Source organism: Aethalodelphis obliquidens, unplaced genomic scaffold (genome assembly GCF_003676395.1).
Source record: "Aethalodelphis obliquidens isolate GAN/ISIS:26980383/991018 unplaced genomic scaffold, ASM367639v1 scaffold12, whole genome shotgun sequence".
NCBI lineage: Eukaryota > Metazoa > Chordata > Mammalia > Artiodactyla > Delphinidae > Aethalodelphis > Aethalodelphis obliquidens.
The window spans coordinates 29536937-29557272 of record NW_020837956.1 but is presented as its reverse complement, the minus strand read 5'-3'; the positions used below and the strand labels follow the sequence as shown (position 1 = coordinate 29557272).

The window sequence follows — 20336 nt, the reverse complement described above, 5'->3', positions numbered from 1 at the left end:
CAAACATCCAGCGCATGTGAATGCCTGACCCGTCCCCTGCAAGGTGGAAGGTACTTACCCTCAAACCCTGATGAGGAAGAAATTTGACCTGAGCTAATAGCTACTGTATTCACAGCATGGAAACTGAGATATATTTCTCCTCCTGAGTTCTATTAGGTTGGAAGCAAGAATCATCACAGAGAAACACCGTGGCTATATCAAGGATGTCCACGGATGTCAACTGGACTCATTATATTCCTGAAATGTCATCCTAAAATCTGTCTTAATAACAGAGCTGGTTAACGAGACTGATTTTTCAACCGGGGACTGCTTATATAAGTTAACTTCTAAGTCAAGTTATCAAGAGAAGACCTTTTCCCCAGATTATTACTACCTCTATCCCTCAACATAAGAAGATGAGCTCAGGGAAAAAGCAAATTCGACAAGTGTTTCTTACATGTTTACTCCGCTAAGCATTACCATAGAAGCTACAGAATAAAAGCCACAAACTATTGAATCCCAGCTACGTGCCAGATATTTTGCATCCATTTTCACTAAAGTTCACAACTCTCCACATTAGTTGTGAAATTCTACATTTTACAGATGAGGAAACTAAGTTGCCCAAGGTCACAAAACTAGTAAAACCTGAGGCTGGCATTTGAATCTAGATCTGTCTCAGTCTGAAGGCTGCAGGCTTTTATTATAAGATGGATGATTTTAAAGAAATTTACCAGCATACTGGATAGTTCAAAAAGCCACAAGTTCTCTACAACGAAAGGTACACTGCCTTTCATGAACATTTGGAAACTATAAAAGGTCAAATCAAGCCCCTCTTCACCCCCTTCTGTTTATTATAACAATGTTACATGACAAACTGAAATCCTCAACCAAGAACCCCTAATGGCTTGATAGGTTTGTTCATTTCTCCCATATTCCCCTTTTCCCAGTGTACAGACCAGCTCACCTCAGCCTACTGTATGTTACACTTTGCTCTGCAGGGGTCTGCAGGGGGGAGTGAGTGGAGGGGACTCCTATTCTAATCTTTTTGGTTACAAACTAACTCACCAACAGACCCATAGGTGTTTTGTGACCAGCCTAATATCACAAATATTAGCATTGATGGTGTTTGGGAAGGTGCTTTCTTAACATCAAAGATCAAAACTATAATTTCATCTAACACATTCAACTTCAAGAAGACATGCAAACGATTCTTTAACAACTTATAGCTTCAGGAAATCAGAAACTGACTGTCTTTAAGAAAATAAAAACAAGCCACGTGTATCCTATGTGGAACTAAGTGGACAGAGAAATTAAACTGACCTGAAGCTATTTCCTTTTTCCTCTCTCTTTGAATACACACGGCCTTGAAAGGCTCATCTCCAGGTAGTAAAGCAGCATCTGTCAGCAGCGGGCCTGGAAAAACCATCTCTCAGATGGAAAAAAAAAGAAAGTTTGATGACCAGATGTAGGAACGTAATTTGAGACAGAATAGGCTGAATTTAGGAGACTAGAATGTCCCTTATAAAGAAGCAGACCAGTGAAGGGTGTTATAGGGCAGTGCTTCCAAATTGTAAAAGTGCATATAAATCACTGGGGAATCTTGTTAAATTCAAATTCTGACTTGTGAGTTCTGGATGAAGCCTGAGATTCCCAGGTGACGCCAGGCCGCTGGTCCTCAGACCACACTTGGAAAACCAAGGTTATAGGGCAGTGGGTTGTTTAATGGTGTCAACTGATATTCTGTGATGGTAAAAGACAATGATTCGGGGAGAACAGTCATGCTAGATGAGACTAGCGCAGGATGGACAGGCTGGTAGGGTCTAAATGTGTATGGCCCACCTGCCAGGAGGCCACGGGAAGAACCCGAGTCCTGGGTCTCACCCTCGTGTGCTCCTGACTTGCAGTATACAGTGGATAGATATCCTCCAGGACTAACATTATGAATTCAGCCATCCATTCCATTCTCGTACAGCCAAAGGGACAAACACATTTTGGACTGCCATAATTTCTACCATCATTTATAAATTGATTCAAGAATAGTGTTGTGTTGCCATACATCCGTTCTGCTACGATCTGAATGTTTACGTTTCCCCAAAATGCATATGTTGAAATCCTAATCCCCAAGGTGACAGTATTAGGAGGTGGGGCCTTTGAGATGTGATTAGATCATGAAGGGAAAGCCCTCACACATGGAATCGGTACCCTTATAAAAGAGACCTGAGAAAGCTTCTTTGCCCTTTTCAACACGTCAGGACACAGCAAAAAGACTACCATCTTAGAAGTGGGCCCTCCCCAGGTGCCATGGTCTTGGACTTCCCGGCCTCCAGAACTGTGAGAAATAAATTGATGTTGTTTATAAGCCACCAGTTTGTGGTATTTTGTCATAGCAGCTCACACAGACTAAGACACTCTACGTCCCTCCTCCATCTCCCAAATCACTTTTCCCACCGCTTCTGGAAATATCTGAATATGGGATAGGAACACCGGAATCAAAAGTCTGCGAAAAGCTTTGAATGACAGTAAGCACAAACATCAGGCTCCTGATTGGACGCCGCTTGTAAAAGTCATCCTCATTCACACCCGTCATTACATTATTTCTCTCAGGAGGGCATGTGTTGCTCACGCTTCTCTGTTCTGCTTTCTACCATCTCTCAGTTCTCCATTGTGTGCACTAAATTCAAAGGGACGGGAAATTCCATTTCTACTCTATGGTTATATCATCTCTCTAATCACTTTATTATGAAGCCTGGGGGTAACTGTGCCATTTGACATACTTTCCATCAAAGGCATGGAAATCCTGGAGGCAGGACAGGCATGGAATGTTCACCGTTGATCAAATGAGAGGAGCACTTGTCTCTTCTTGTAGGCAATTACCATCTAGCTGTCCCTTTGCCACCCCATGATCCCTTCTCAGAAAGACCTCCAAAGACTCCTCTTCTTCCCAGCTCTCAATGGCCCTCAACAGCTGGCCCTATATCCAAGTCTAATCGCATGTTGTACCAAAGCATAGAGCTACTTTAAAACACATCCCCATATAAAATATCCAATACAGAACAGCTCACTCTAATAATGTGTGTGTAAAGAAAGTAAGTTGAGCTCGTTGGTAATTCTATCAAATATCCCAACTCTCCATCGTCATCCCCACGCATCCATCCAACCTTCCACAGATACCAAATGAGCATGAGTCACGGGCACGAAGGAAACACAAGGGCAAGGATAGCACGTACTGTCCTCAAAATATTGACGGTCTCTGAAGGTAAAACACACCAATTTTCTTTCATTTAAACATTCATTGATTTACTGAATCCTCAGTGAGCCCTAATCATACGCCAGGCACTATGGTAAATTCTGGGAATAAGCCATAAACAAGATGGACATGAGTCGTACTTTCTCAAACCTCATGGTCTAGCAGAGGAGACAGAAGAGAGTGACAGAGCACATAATAAGCAGCTAAGGACAAAGCAGGAGATAAAGGCAGATGCTGCAGCTGCAACTCAGTGAAATGAGACCCAGTGTCCTGCCTGCATGGGCAGAGATGGTGCAAGGAAGCAGTGAAATTTGAATACAGCTGCAGTAAGTACAAGGACTTCAGATACATAGGATCTTCTGAAAGATTAAGTAGTTCCTAGGGGCCAGAGAAAGTCGAGAAAAATTTCCTAACTTAAGTAGAAGGTTTCTGTTGTATATGTTTTCCTAAACTGAGGAATATTTACCCTTGGGAGTACCTGGTGGAGGTGCCAGGAGTATAAGAATCCATGGTAAAATAATAAAACATCTTCCTGGGGTAACAATTTTACTAAATGGTGATTTAAGACATACGCGCACGCGTGTGTGTGTGTGTGTGTGTGTGTGGAATAGAAAGTAAAATTTATATGAATATTTTCTAACAGAAAACTTCAAAGCCGTGCCTTGTTTGTGTCGGATCACTTAGGCCTCTACAGCCACACCTTCTCCATGACTGCCAACACATCACATTCTCATTTCTGTATGTTGAAGAATGTGCTTACAGGAAGGAAGAAACCCTGCTCTGCCGAGAAAAAGAGATACGCATCAGGAAAGCTGGCGTGAGTCATTACATGAAAGATTAAATGCCGGACTGAGGATATTAGGTTTCACTGATGATACTGGAGGAGGAGGTATGGGACTGAGTATCTGTGAGCTGAGCAGGGACTCATGGGACCAGGCAGACGGCTGCATTTCTGAGTCTCACGTGTGGATGATAGTATGTGGATCTTTACCTGAAGGCCAGGGGTGAATATGACAACAAAACAAAGGCCACCTTAGAACAGGTATGGGCAAGATATATGCACAGGGTGCTGTCCCTGTAGTAAGTCAGAGCTACCAGGTGTATTGTCTTGGAGACTGCACAGTGGAGGTGCTTGGAGAAGAAGGTCAAAAAATGTCAGAGTCCGAGGAGAGGTAGGAACAAGTTGGGGCTCAGGCTCAACTCCCCCTGAGGGGGGAGGGTTTCCTCTCTACACTGGTGGCAGTCTTGCATCAAGAAGACACGGTGATCACCTGTCACGGTTTTCTCGCTGCCACGTCACAGGGCAGGATGAGGTTGGGAGATGCTGTCCCCTGGGTCAGGTCCAGATTTAAATCACTAATCATTGCTCGAAGGCAGAGGAAGAGAGAACCTATTAGGGATCACTCTGGTCTTGGGGAAGGAGCGATCCCTAATACCTGGTCTTTTCATACAGATATTATGATGAATTTCACGCAGGGTTTTTGCTTGGATGTATCTCCCCAGGTTACACCCACAAGGGCTTGGTGTAAATGACTCCTAGAAAGACACAGGTTGTGTGGACATGACCCCAGGAATCTTGCCTGAATCCTATGCCTTGCTCTACCCCACTTGCGTCCTGGAGTGGGGCATGGATCAGTGTGGGCAGGGACTATTTTTTCGGTCAAGTTTAGATGGTTCTGAACACAAAGCATCCGGTGAAGCTCAAGACCAGCGCTGCCCCATAGATATACAACGTGAGCCACATATGACATCTTAAATTTTCTAGTTGCCACATTAAAAAAATGTAAAATGAAACAGGTGAGATTCAAATACATAATCAGTATAAAAACTATTAATACTATTTTACACTTTTTATTTCCTAAGTCTTTTGTAGTCAATTTTACACAAACCGCACATCTCGGTTTGGGCTAATCACACTTCTAGTGGGTAACAGGCACGATTGCTGAATGGCTAACATATCGGACAGCACACTTCTGGACTGATCTCAAGCCTGTGCATCACAGTAATGCCTCCTGGGCATTCCTGCAGTAATCAAGGTCCAGAAATACCAAGCCACTTGCCAGAGGTCACAGGAAGTGCTGCAGTCAGAGCCAAGACGAAATCAGAGTCTCTCAGAGCTAATCAAGTCTTCTCTCCAGCACAATCGATGCTGATTTCTCTTCATCGTCACAGCTACATCATCAGCGGGCTCTCTTCCTTCAGCGCACTCTTACACTCTTTCTCTCTGCTCTGGCCGCCACCACCCGACTCTGGCCTTGATTGCAGTAACCTCCTAATTAATGTGCTGGCTTTTGGTCTCCCCTTCCAGCCTCTGGCAAAACCTGAACTTAGCACAGCTCTGATTAAAACAAGTCCACTGCTGAAAACAATGAGTCCCTATCTTTTTAAACAGATTTTAATTTTTAGGGCAGTTGTAGGTTACAAAGAGTTCCCATATACCCTCTCCACCCACCTCCTGGTTACCCCCATTAACATCTTGCATTGGTGGGGCACAGCTGTTACAATTATGAGCCACTATTGATAGTAGAGTATTATATAGTTTACATAAAGGGCTCACTCTTTGTGTTGTACAGTTCCACAGGTTTTGGCAAACGCATAATGCAATGTGTCTACCATTACGGTACCATAGAGAATAGTTTCACTACCCTAAAATCACTTGTTCTCTACCTATTTATTCCAACCTCTCTTTTCCTGAAACACTTGGCAACCAGTCATCTTCTTACTGTCTCCATAGTTGTGCTTTTTCCAGAATGTCAAATGGTTGGATTCATACAGTATGCAGTGTTTTCACACTTGCTTCATTCACTTAATAATATGCATTTAAGGTTCTTCCACGTATTATTGGCTTGATAGCTAATTTCTTTTTATCATTAAATGGAATTTTGTTGTCTGCACGTACTTCAATTTGTTTATCCATATCCTTCAGATATACTGAAGGATATCTTGGTTGCTTCCAAGGTTTGATAATTGTGAATAAAGCTGCTACAAACATTTGTGTGCAAGTTTTTGTGTTGATTTCCTATTTTTAAATGATTCAAATACTTTCCATGGTCTGGTATTAACAAATAGCTCTCTATTTTTTCTATAAAAAATGCTTTCTCCCTCAAACTTTGTTCTTCTTTTTCAAAACCCGTTTTGGCTATTTGAAGTCCTTTGCACTGTCACATAAATTTTAGAATCTACTTGTCAATTTCTATAGAAACACCTGATGTTTTGATTGAGATTGCATTAAATCAGTAGATCAATTCACAGATAATTTGTATCTTAACAATACTGAGTTTTCCGACTAATCAACAGATATTTCTATTTATTGAGGTCTTCTCTAATTTTTCTCGCAGTGTTTTATAGTTTTCAGCGTATAGATCTTGCACTTTTGTCAGATTTATCCCTATGCATTTCACATTTTTATGCTCTTATAGATTTTTAATTAAATTTATGATTGCTGCTAGGATATAGAAATACAACTGACTTTTGTATATTGATCTTTTCTCCTGCAAATTTAGTAAACTCAAGTAGTTCTACTAGCTTTTTTGTAGATTACATCAAATTTTCTACATAGATGATCATGTCATCTGAGAATAATAACAGAATTGCTTCTTCCTTTCTAATCTGTATGACATACATACATACATACATTTATCTCTCTATATATATTTATTTATTTATGCCTTATTGCATTGACTAGAATCTCTAGTACAGAGTTTAAATGAAGTGATTAGAGCAGTCACCCTTATTTTCTTCCTGATGTTAAAGAGAAAGCATTCAGTCTTTCACAAGTACGATGTTAGCTGTAGGTTATTTCATTAATGCCCTTTATCAAAATGAAAAAGTTCCTTCCTGTTCCTAGTTTACTAAGAGAGTTTTTAATCAGGAATGGAGTTTGGGTTTCATTTTTAAATGCTTTTTCGGTTTTTATTGAGATTATCATGTTTTTATCTTTTCTAGTTTGTTAATGAGATAAATTACACTGATTGATTTTTTTTTATTGTTAAGCCAACCCTACACTTCTTGGGTAAATTAATTTAGTCATGATGTATTCAATCAATTATATTTTTGTTTAGAATTCTTACACATGTTTATGATTGGTCTACAGTTTTATTTTCTTGTAATGTCTCTGTCTAGTTGTGATATCAAGGTAATGCTGGCTCATAGAATGAGTTGGGTAATAGTCTCACCTTTTCAATTTTCTAGAAGAGCATATGCCGAATTGGTAATACTTTTTTCTCTAAATGTTTGGTAGAATTCACAAGTGAAACCAACTTGTCCTGGAGTTTTCTCTGAGGGAATATTTTTAACTATGAATTCAATTTTAAAAAATAGATATAGGGCTATTTAGGTATCAAATCTTCCTCGAGTGAGCTATGGTAGTTTGTGTCTTTATAAGAATTTGTTCATTTCATTGAAGTGGTTGAATTTATTGACATAAACCTGTTCATATTACTCCTTAATTATCTTTTTAATAACTGTAGAATCTATAGTGATACTTTTTTCATTCCTTATATTTGTAATTTGTGTCTTTTTTTTCTCCCTTATCAGTCTGACTAGAGGTTTATTTATTTAATTAACCTTCACAAAAAGAATCAATTTCTGGTCTTACTGATTTTCTCTATTTTTTTCTGATATTAATATCATTGACTTCTGCTCTTTACTATTTCCTTTGTTCTACTTACTTGGACTTAATTTTTTCTTCTTTTTCTAGTTTCTTAGAAACTGAGGTCATTCAAGACCCTTCTTCTCTTTGATATAGGCACTTACTGCTATAAATTTTCCCCTAATTACTGCTTACACAGCCTCTCACAAATTTTAATATGTTTTATACACGTTTTGATTCAGTTCAAAATACTTCCTTTTCCCTTTCGATTGCTTCTTTGATTCACAAGTTATTTAGAAATCTGTTACGTAATTTCCAAATATTTTGGGATTTTCCTGAGATCTTTTCATTATTGATTTCTAATTTAGTTCCACTGTGGAATTATTTACTCTTGCTTTTTATTACCGACCCTGGCATTTATTTTTAAAAACTGTGATTTCTTACTTGCAACTTTATACCTCTTCCCACTTCTCTAGCCAGCAAACTCCTATGCATTCTTCAAGGTCCAACTCAGATATGATGTCCTCTGTAAAACCTTCCCAAATTCTCCAGCTTTTTCTCTCTTGCGCCTGCAAAGTCCTTTCTGTGAACTCATCTAAAAATTCTTGTCATACTGGGTTGCAATTATGAGTTAACAAATTTGTCTCTCTCCACCAGACTTTGAGGTCTTCAAGTACAATGGTAAAGTTCTCTGCAGGTTTGTCTCCACAGATCCTGGCACACAGCAGTTTCTTGAATGAATGAATGAATGAAAGAAATCAGTGACAGAGCCACTAAGTTTTGAGCCCTCCTCAGCTCATGCCTTCAGTTTCCAGAATGACTCAGCTACTGAAAACAAAGAGAAGATGTGAATATCAAGAAAGAGAGAGGGAAGCATAAATAAGTATCTGTGTGAAAGAACCAGGGACTTGAAACAGGCCCCCTCAGGTATGGCAGGATGCCTGCTTTATGTCCAGGTTTACTCTATGCCTGCAGGAGCTGGGCTGGTGGCTCACGCTAGGCCGGCGCCTTACCTATGCAGATGGTAACCAGGCCTGCCTGTGAGTGAGTGCAACAGACACAAAGCAGAGCTACGCAGGTGCTCCCCACTCCAGCTGTGGGAAACCTCTGGGCTGGACACGGGGAAATAATGTCTGCACCAGGCTTGGGCCCAAGTGTGCACAGCAGTGTGTGTGCACATGTGTGTGTGGAGGGGGGCGGGAGAAGGGGGAATGGAAGGAGGTGAATGACTACTAAATCTGTACTCACCAGGAAAGGAGAACAAGCAGAATCCTTATTTCCATCCCTGGCTGAACTCAAACCATATACTTTCTCAGTGATCTCATCTAAAAATATCTCACCTTCCCTAAAACCAATCTGTGCCTGTCAGTGACTAATACTGATCTAGAAATTGGTACTTTTATAGCATTCCATAGCAGCAAAGGAGGCTTCCCCTGTAATAGTACATGCCCGTCTAGGAAATTTTCTTTATAAAAAGAGATCAGAATACCAGTTTTCACTGGGAGATTTCAGACATCAGCCAGCATATAGGGCAGATATACAATAGCCTTTCCACAGAAATGAATAACTTGGCTGGAGAGTAACTTTTGTATGCCTCTCTCTGCAGCCCTATGCCCCACTGTTTCTACATAAGCCCCCTACGTTCCTAAAATACTGGACCTCTTAGCAATCGGGAAAAACAGACAAACAAAAAAACAAGCTCTCTATATTCCCAAGTCTTTGATCAATATGTAAGGCACTCAGGCAGCATTCTGCAAAAAGAGCTGCTTGTGTGGCTTGGTCTCCTCAGTAAACTGATGGACTCCATTCAGTCCATATCTGGAAAAGCTTTTAGCTCTTTAATTCAAGGATCAGTTGAGAATAATTGGGCCTACGCTCTTGCATGAGAACTTGATAATTTACCCTGGGTCCTTATGGGTGACAGAGGGTGAAAGTCACACTGTACCTACAGCCTCAGTCCCTAGCAGCCACTCTCTAAGGAGCTGGTGAGGACTTTTAACCAGGGTGGCTAGAGGTCCAGGTGTGTGCAGTCCTCTTGTGTGTGGTCTGTGCTGGAGTTTCACAACGTCAGCCTGGAGTTGTTTGCTCCTTTCTCCGAGCTCAGTATTTGAAAACTCAGACCACATCTGTTGATTCCATAGGGGTATAGCTTTCCTCCAACGTGCTCTGCAAAGTTATGGCTGTAGTTCTAAGACAGCACGCCAAGACCAGATCTGTTGCCTGGTCCTCTCCCAGAAAAACATGAGACCTAGATTTGGAAACAGACCTAACCCAGCCAGTGGGCAGCAGTCATTTACCCTCAGAGGTGGATGTTAGTTTGCATTGAAAGAGCTCACTCTAGGCTCTGAAACATGAGAGAAGCAAGCCTTTTTGAGTCTGACCCTAGTGGACTGACTACCTTTAAGATCCTAACCTTGAACTTGCACCCTCCTTCTGCACCACTATTCCCGAAGAGAAGCTTCTGTTTTCTTCTGCTGATACTTTTATTTCTTGACTGTTTTACAAGAAAACGGATTTGACATCTACATCTAAGGACAAATTCAAATCCTATTATGCGACACGTTTTTCCACACAGGGGCAGAAATTACCAGGAAAGCAACAATAAAGGGTCTTTGGCAAAGCAGCTCCGTATTAAATGTTTGTTTCATTTACTTATTCATTTGTTCATCATACATTTCCTGTGTCCTTACTTTGTACCAGATACCATGCTAGGCACTGGGGATACAGAGATGAACAGACTCCTGCCTTCTTGGAGTTCACAGCCCAGTGGGGTGACAGACAGCTCAGCAAGGATTATGTATTGTCAGATGAGCTATGCTAATCGTCTGTGTAGGGTGCCCTGGGATCCTGGGAGAGTGGCCGGGTTAGAGCTGAGCATGGGAGGGGGGAAGAAGGACTGAAGAGAACGCATTGTCATCAGATACAACTAAGCTTGAATCATAGCCCTGCCTCTGCCCTTTATTAGCTGTGAGATGTTAAGAAAATTACTTAACCTGTCTGAGCTTTAGCTTTATTATCTGTGAAATCAAAATAATTTTAATGGACTGTTTCAGAAGATGAAATAAGATCGTATTTATAAAGCACTTAGCGCAGTTGCTGGCATCTGGTAAGCGTTCAATAAATGTGACCTCTTCGTTCATTTCATCATTATTATTTTCTCTGCAGTCCGAGTCAACTTCTGACATACCAGGAGAGGATCGGTGCTAAAGACAAGATACGGGGAAATCAGACAGCGACTTCCTATCCAGTTCACAGAGAATACCTATGTTCTGTTTATTGGGAGCTGTCAGCCTGCCTCATTTTGCTATAAAACCCACTTCTTTTCCAGTTGCTGGTTGGGAAATTCTACCCCGAGTTATCAGTTTACGAGGTGTGTGGCAGAGGCAAGGTTGGGAATGGTCCTGCCACCTTATCTGGTTCTCTGCCTTGGCAATGTCCTCTTCCTCTATCCCCTTTTCATTATGCATTCAGAGTTTAAAGCAGAGAGGACTGCATTTCCTCTTGTCACTGGCATGACTGTGTCTGTCTCCTGGACATGTGCCCGCTGTAAATGGCTCCTACTTTTCTCCCATTAATACTGTGTCTGCATGTATAGCTGTCTAGGCCTTTGTTTAAATATTAAGAATGAGTGCGTTCAGACAGTCAGCACACAGAAATGTAGATGCATGGCCAAGAAAAAGAGTGTGGCTGACATAAAATACAGTGGTGAATAAATACGCAGAATCTGAGAAATTGTAAAGATTCGATCAATTTTTTTTCATCCACAGGTTTATTCAGTGTAATGGGGTGGGAAATGGCATGTGATGCCCAGACACAGAAGTAAGGAGAGGTTTTTTTAACATATATTCTGTTTATAAATTCATTCGACAAGCAAATTTGCCACCAACCTTTCTTTTACTTGACTAATCCTAGCAAGGATGGAGAGAATGGGAAGGCAGGTGCCTTTGCAGATCTGCTCTGGGTCACCTGTGATGCTGGGAACCACCTGCAGTAATTGTCCCACAAGCACACCTTCCATCATCCCTAGATCCTGAGACAAAGTACCAGGGTTACAAAGGACAACAGTGCCCATTCATTCCTTCACCTAATGGCATTCCCACTGCCTAGAAAACCCTGTGTAAGATTCTATAAGAAATACAGAAATGAATAAAATCAATCTTTGTCTCCAGGGAGCTCATGATCTAAAGGGTGACACATATTACTCTAACATCAGATACAAAGGGATGTAAAAGATGAGTCAAGGTTATTAAAAGAGCCCAATGTTTACTATGTAATCTGTATTAAATGCACTATCAATGGGTCATTTCTGAAGGAGCAGCCAGAGTATTCATTATATAACTGCACCAATTATACAAAAACGGCAACTTGAATGAAAACCTGAAAGTTTAAATCAGATATTCTGCCTGCTGTTCAACAGAAATATTATCACATGACCATATATGCTCAGATCATCATAACTAATATTTCCAGAACATTTTGCAGTAAAGTGCTTTTTGTGTTAACTTCTGTGTATAGAGCTAGCATTAAACCCATGGTCCTATACATTAACATATATACTTAGATTTGGAGATGTATTGAATTATAAGGTCACCACTTCCAAATTATTCAGATATTGGAGTGTCAGTAAAACCCATTGTTGTCAAAATCAAACTTCAGAATGTTTCTCTTTTTCCTCAAATTAGAGGTACAACATATCTGAAGCACAGTATGTTAAAAGGACTGCCCAATATTGAGGGAAATAGAGATGCCTAATGCCAAAAAAAAAAAAAATTAAAATGGCTGATGTATTAGGTTTGAATGTGAAAAATACGAAAATCCTCAAATTGATTGCCAGCTTACACCACACATCAAATCTGATCCTGAAAAGTGAAAAACGCCAATGTCTGCGGCAAGAGTCAAAAGGAAAAAAAGCTTCAAACAACTTAGAAGCAGCATGTTTACTCAGTGTATAGTATTTGCATATCATTCTTCTTAATTCTGTTAAATCCTGAGGCTTCTACTGGCAGACATTTGATGTCATACCAGGAGCAAAAGAAGGGGGCATGAGGACTTGAAAGGTAACAGAATGATATTGCTTTCCTAAATGGAATGTAATTCTGATGGACTTTTTCAAAGTTATTTGGGATTTCGGAGGTTTGACACTGATTGAGCAGATGTAAGACAAACACATGTTTTGTAAGCTAACTTGCCCCACTGCATTCTGTGTGATAAAAGTAGTTTTGGGGCTTCCCTGGTGGCGCAGTGGTTGAGAGTCTGCCTGCCGATGCAGGGGACACGGGTTCGTGCCCCAGTCCGGGAAGATCCCACATGCCGCGGAGCGGCTGTGCCCGTGAGCCATGGCTGCTGAGTCTGCGCGACAGGAGCCTGTGTTCCGCAACGGGAGAGGCAACAAAGGGAGGCGGCCGCAGAAAGCCAAAAAAAAAAAAAAAAAAAATTTTAAAAAAGTAGTTTTAAAAGGAATGTGTATATGTACAGCTGATTCATTTTGCTGTACAGTAGAAACTAACATAACATTGTAAAGCAACTATACTCCAATAAAAATTAATTTAAAAAAATAAAAGGAATATCAAGTACAAGTGTAAAATTCTGCACACTCCTCCAGAAATCAACCTTTTAACCTTATTTGATGTGATATATTTAAAACACCTGGTATAAAGTCAGTGGAGGAGAAAGGACAATTTTGATAAATTTAAATTAGCATTAACTGTTAAAAATACCAAAAAAATAATAATCTATTTGGGGAATTATTTAAAATCAAGTAGATTAAATGACTAAATACTGATAACAAGAAAGACGTTCAGAAGGAAGACAAGGATATTGGGCTGACGTGGACTATGTTAACTGAAGCATGAATGGTAAAAAAAAAAAAAAATTAGAGTAACCACTGAAAGAATAATGTATAATTTTCAACATACTAGAGGAAGAAATAGAAAAAAATAAAATAACCTATCCAATAAAAGGAGAAAAGGAAGAAAATGTGAACAGAAAATAGCATGGCAAATTGAAAACACAATATTGATGAAAAATATCAAATTAGAAATTTACATATTTAGGACCAAATTACAATAAAAGCAATTTATTTCTACACATACCACACATTGTAGTTATGGTTGTAGTCATGATTATATGACTGTTTCTATTGGACATTTGGCATCTAAAGAGTTCTCAAAGGAAAATTTAAGGTCTTACATTTATACATCAGAAAAAACTAAAGATTGTAAATTAATAAAATAGGGTTTTTAAGCTGAAAAAGAAAGTAGTAAATCGAGAGATAGTGTTGGGAAGTCAATAATAGAGATAAGAGAAAAATTTATAAAATAAAACAAAGAAAATCATAGGGATAATAGACAAACCTAAAAGATAATTAATTGCAATAGCAGAAAGAAGGAAAGATAGAAAGAAGGAATGAGTGAATAAACAAACAAATGAATGAACCTCTGGCATGGTTAAGAGTGTCCCAGGAAGGTTGAAAGTAGAGAGGATCTTGTTTCTCAGACAGGGAAAACACATGCCAACCGTGAATTTTCCTGCCACATCAGAGAAGAGACCCCTGACATGAAGACCGGAATCCTTCCACCCTGGATTCTTTCTCTAATTGGGACCCCAAGAAGTCCATCTGGAGGAAAACTGAATTAAGGCCAGATCCCTGAACATAACAGCTTCCTTCTTAACATATAATGGACGCATAGTCTCTGAATCAATTCAAAACTCTTTTGGACTCAGCTCTGTAACACCAGTCTTTCAAACTTTATTCCCCGTTATGTGAGGTAGTACCTCTTTGTCTGCCACAATACTCTCTTTGACCTTTTAACTTTAAGGTTTTCAAGCTCTGGGATATGGAAACTAGGTTGAACACAGAACATCAAGGCTCCTAATTATTTGATCATCTCTTCCTACTTACAGGCCTGGTCTCTAAGTTCTAGCATGTTCCATGCCTAGGAATCCCATCATTCTATGGTACCCGCCTAATTGTGGCAGAGCATCCCAGCTGTAGCTGAGCACCTGTCTCTGAGGGTAAGCATAAGAGGTAAGTCTCACTCTGTGATATGGCAGCGCTAGGACACGTCCCATGGTTACTTTAGCTAGAAAAACATGAAGGAGGGGAGAGTTGGTGGAGATCTTGAACAAAGCCAGGATCCAAGCCTGCAGTTCACGATTTCTTGCAGGTGTGTTTGATCACTTTGTACCTACTATCAGGAACTGTGAAACATGGCTACCAATTTGTTTTCATTCTTTGTTTGGCTGTGTCTAATGATGTCAAAACAACCTGTCAGTTCAACACAAAGATATGAGCTGGTTCATTGGAGACACTCACTTACTGCTTGACACTGTGGAGGTAGAAAACCTGGGAGCTGGACTGCCCTCTCCCATCCCTGGCCTCCCTCCAGCCACTTCTAATGCATTTGTTGTTCTATGTTACTTGATTGCAAGGTGTGAGAGAGGTAGCCAATGTGAGACCTGATGAAAGTAGAGTGGCTTTATCCTTAATGGTTATTTGATCAGCATTATCACTCACAATGAGCCCTACTGCAGTTGAAGCACATACAATACTTCATGAAATTCAATGTACTCAAAGAGACCTACTGTTGGTTTATGGTTGGATGAGGATAATTATTAAAGTAATTATTAGATCATTTCCAATAATAGGAATTTGCTCATTGTCTTCACCTTTATCTTCAAAGCATTAGACAGACACTGACTTGATCTTTTAAACACCCTCTGCTTGGCCTATTTACATCAGCCAATTGCTATACATGTTAATCTTAGAACATAGCAAGGGAAATACCCCCTTCCTATAGGTATGATCAGTAATGACAATCTTCTGAGACTGTGGCTGCCCTTTATCTGCAGCTACCTTCCTTCCAGCATTCAGCGTACTGAATAACAATTTATAGCACTGCTGGGTGGTGAGAGATGCTGAAGGGTCGTATGCACAGAGCTTAACAAATCACCTTCCAATGCAAATTTTGTGCAAGTAAAAGTACTTGCTGAGTGTATATTTTTTCATTTGGAACTCTGAATTACAGAGATTAGGGAAAAAGTGGTCGATACCTAACAAGCCACATAGCTGCAGAAATAAGAGAGGTCTCAGTGCATTAAGGTAGTCCAGCTGGAGCATGAAGAAAATCTAACATCATTATCAGCCTGCAGTGTGTTTGCTACGGCTACAGAGAAAAGTATTTTTAGCTACTTTTTTTAAGTAATCAAAAGGGAGAAAAATATCTACCTTCACATTTTAGTTTTTTAAATCTTGATTTATTTCAATGAGCAATTTGCTTTATAATTTTATCTTTACAGACTTTTAAGCAATTAAATAGTTTAGTCTGGTAGCCCTTAATTGCATAGTTATGCAATATTATGAGTAATGGATGTTTGATCAGGTGACAGTTCTCAGCAACCAGAAATTGTTAAAAATTGTTTTCTTGCACATCCACATACCACATGGAACATTTTTTCCTTAAGCTGAGTGACATTTCTTGACAATTGTATCAGACTTATTTGTACAACATACAATGGAATGTTTCCCTATTTCAAATTGAAAATCAATTTTCCTCCTTTATCTCTTCTCTATAAGGAAGCTACATTACCTCCAAAGGGTAATGCTTCTAGAGCTTCCATTGTTGTGGTGAACATAAAGGTCATTGGCTGCATGTGGCACCATACACTGTGGGGTGAGGTGCTTCACTCAGACTGCGACAGCTTGCTGAAAGAAAGGATTTTGAATCAGACATGAATTTGGCAGGGCTGAAATCTGTTAAACATCTTCTACCTTATCAGGAAACATCAGGTGATTCTCCCCAGCAGCTGTCTCTGTCTCCTAGTTCATTCCTGCAAGAAAGCAGGAAGCAGCTGAATGCTGAGACCTGCCCTTCGGGTCAGTTTCTGAGCACCTGGGGACAATGAAAAATCCCAAGGCTTAGAGTCTGGAGACCTGAGTATCTGCTCAGGCTCTGGTATAAGCTCACTCTAAGGCCTCAGACAAGACACTTCCACTTTCTGAGCCTCAGTTCACCATTTATAAAATGAGAAGAGTTCTGGTAAAGATGACATGTTAAGTTTGTGTCTGGTACACTCTGTCAGCTTTAAACATATAGCAATGATAAATTAAATATAAAAAGAGAAATCCAAAAGACAGAGTTGGGCACAAAGTCATAACAAATATCACCATGGACTGAAATAGCAGTTAAATGCAAAGCAGTGAATAGAGCTGAAGCCACAAGGCTCCTGGGTCACAGTCCAAACCAAAGCAGTGGTAGCCAGTAACCCAATTCCCATGGGGTAAAATGGACAAAAAGTCCTCCCTGAAAACTGGCAGATTAAAGCTAGATTCAGTACCTGAATTAAAGTGCTGCAGGGGAAATTCCCAGCTATGACACAAAGGCCAAAAGCAGCTGTTGTTGCTTCTAACTAGAGTTTTTGCTATGGGAGATTGTGGTCAAAGGGGAGCAGGAGAGCACAGAGGTCAGAAATAGAACCAAGCTACCTGCTGGCCTAATAACAGGATTTGACATTTCCACAAAACTGCCACAGGAAAGGAGAGCTAAAATGCCATTAGAAGATGTGGGCTAGGCTACAAGTTCAGGAGAGTTACAAGGTGGCATCTACAAACTTTATAAAATAAGAAGAATACATACAGAGGGGAAAATGTGGAAAAGAAACTTTAAAATCAATGAGAATAAAATTGAAAATGCACACCTAAGTCTTAGGGTAAAGAAGGCAGACAAAAATTGTTAATGATTGAAAAGCTGCTCTTTTAAGATGAAATTAATTTTACAGGACAGTGTGAGAAAAACTACAAAATAAATTTGTGTAGGAACATCTGAGAGATAAAGAATTTCTATGAAAATGAACAAAAAAATATGAAACAAAAGTTGGCAGAAATTGGACAAGAACAGGAATTGGAAAACAGAGTCATTAAAAGGAGAAAAAATATAAGAATATCCAGACAGGACACAGTAGAAGAGGAATTAGTGGATTGGAAAACAGTGCAGAGGAATTTAATTAGGATATCAGTTAAGAGATATAAAAGCTAGAGGTAGAAAAAAATGCATCAAGTATGTATTTTTAAATAAAGAGAATGGAAAAGTAAGAAAATGGAAAGAACCAACAATTTTACAGAATTGGAGGAAGACATGAGTTTGCAGGTAGAAATACACATCAACTACTGAATAATACAGTCATGTGTGAATATCACATAAAATAAGAATAAGGAGAAAAATTATAAAAACAGCTGGAGAAAGAAGATAGGCTACCACAAAGTTTTAACAATAGGACTTAAAGCAGACTTCTCAATAGAAAGCAGAAAATAATGGGTTAATATATTCAAAGTGCTGCAGGAAAATATCCAAAATCTAGAATTTTACAGCTCAAAAATTGGGGGGAACAGGAACAAAATAAAGACATGTACACATATACCAAAAATAGAAGAGCTTAACATCCACAGGCCCTCACTATGAGAATTTTTGAAGGATTAAATTATACACAGAGAGAGAAAGCAAAAATTGATGAAATGTTAATGTCGCAAAAACAAAGCAATGCAGATTATCAATGAAATTGAAATCTGCTTTGTTGAAATAATCAATGAAATTCAAAAATCTCTAGCCAGATTAAACAAGGAAAAAAACCAACTTACCAATGTCAGTAATGAAGAGAGACATCACTAAAGAGTCTATAGATTAAAAGGATAAAAAGATAATAATATAATTATATGTATGTATTATTTATATACATATAAATTCCACACATTATAGAAAGATTCCTTGAAAAATTCCTTGAAAAATATCTACTACTAAATAGATAAAAAATAAATAATAATACTTAAAAATCACTTAGTAATATTATAGTAAGATTGATACAACTAAAGAATATTAAAAAATATCTGGGTGAAAAAAATGCAATAAATACAGTAGAATAGTAATAAGAATGACAACGAGTTACACAACAGAAACCATGGAAGTCAAATGACAAAGTAACAATATCTTGAAAGTACTGAAATTTTTAAAAGATATCCTTTTAATCAACATACACATAATAAAAATATCCTTCCAAAATGAAAGTAGCGTTTTTGCTGTCAGTATAGTTTAGTATCTCCTAGTACACTGGTCTCTCATGCAAATAAAAACTACAAATTCTGGGCAACACACACAGCAACAATAACAACAACAACCTAACATTGCTGGAGCCAAGCAAAAGTAGCAAGATTCTGGAAACAGATTAACACTTAGAAGAAGGAATGACACTGTACACATTCCCTGTTATTACAGCTTTTAGCCACAGGGTAAACCCTAGTGAAAAATCTAAAGTCTTCCTGGCCTGAAGAACTAGAGGAAAGAATTTGGGCAACTATAGAGTTAAGAAGTAAAGGGAAATTTCCAAAAAGGAAATAACCAAAGAGGAGGTATATTATCATTTTAACGAAGGATGAACAGGACAGCTACATTGAAAGCAGCAAAGAAAATGCTTAAATAAATTGAAGACAATCTAAATAAATGAAAAAGCATACCATATATGTCTCAGTCCATTTGAGCTGCCGTAACAAAATACCATAAACTGAGTAGCTTATAAACACCAGAAATTTATTTCTCACAGTTCTGGAGGCTGGAAGTCCAAGATCAGGGTACCAGCATGGTCAGGAGAGGTTCCCTCCTCTGGATTGCATTTCTACTTCTGTCCTTACACAGTGGAAGGGGGCAAGCAAATTCTCTGGGGTCTGTTTCATAAAAGCACTAATCATATTCATGAGGGCTCCAATATTATAACCTAATCATTTCCCAAAGGCCCTATCTCTTAATAATATCACCTTGAGGGTTAGGATTTCAACATATGAATTTGAGGAGGATACAAATATTCAGCTCATAGCAATATTCATGGATTGAAAGACTCAATATTGTCAAAATATCAGTGTTTCCCAAACCTATCTATATATTTAATGCACTCCAATCAAAATCTCAAGAAATTGACTAGATGACTCTAAAACTTTTATTAAAGTGCAAAGAATTTTGAATATCCAAAGCAATCTTGAAACAAAGGCCAAAGGTTCAGTAATTGAGGTATGTGGTATTGACAAAGGAATCAAAAAATAGACCAGAATAGTTCCAGAAAAAAAATTCCCAATTACAGAGTTACTTGATTTTTGACAAAAGTGCCAAAACAATTGAACAGGAGAGGAGATCCTTTCAATAAATGATGCTGGAATAATTAAATATTCACACAGGGAAAAATTAACTTTGAACCCTACCTTACACTATAAACAAAAATTAATTTAATATAGATCATTGACCTCAATATAAAAGCTAAAACCATAAACTTTCAGAAAAAATCATAGGAGAATATATTATTCACTTTGGGCTAGGCAAAGAGTTCTTAGGTCACAGAAAGCAGTAAACCATAAAGAAAAAAATAAATGATGATTTAACGACAAACAAACTTTAAAAACTTCAGTTCATTGAAAGACACCACCATGAAGAAAATAAATAAGCAAGCACAGACTTGAAAAAATTTACAGAACTTACGTCTGAC

At 38.9% G+C, this 20336-nt stretch overlaps 1 long non-coding RNA gene across 3 annotated transcripts in view; it reads right to left on the bottom strand.

Annotated features, from left to right (window-relative positions):
• LOC113624023 (uncharacterized) overlaps positions 1 to 20336 on the bottom strand; it is a 343123-nt gene that overhangs the window by 172786 nt on the left and 150001 nt on the right. For 2 of the 3 annotated variants that reach the window (XR_003434170.1, XR_003434172.1), the window contains exon 3: positions 1300 to 1405. The exons of the other annotated variant lie outside the window; for it this stretch is intronic. This is a non-coding gene — a long non-coding RNA (uncharacterized LOC113624023). The remainder of the gene's footprint in view (positions 1 to 1299; positions 1406 to 20336) is intronic. 3 annotated transcript variants of the gene reach the window in all.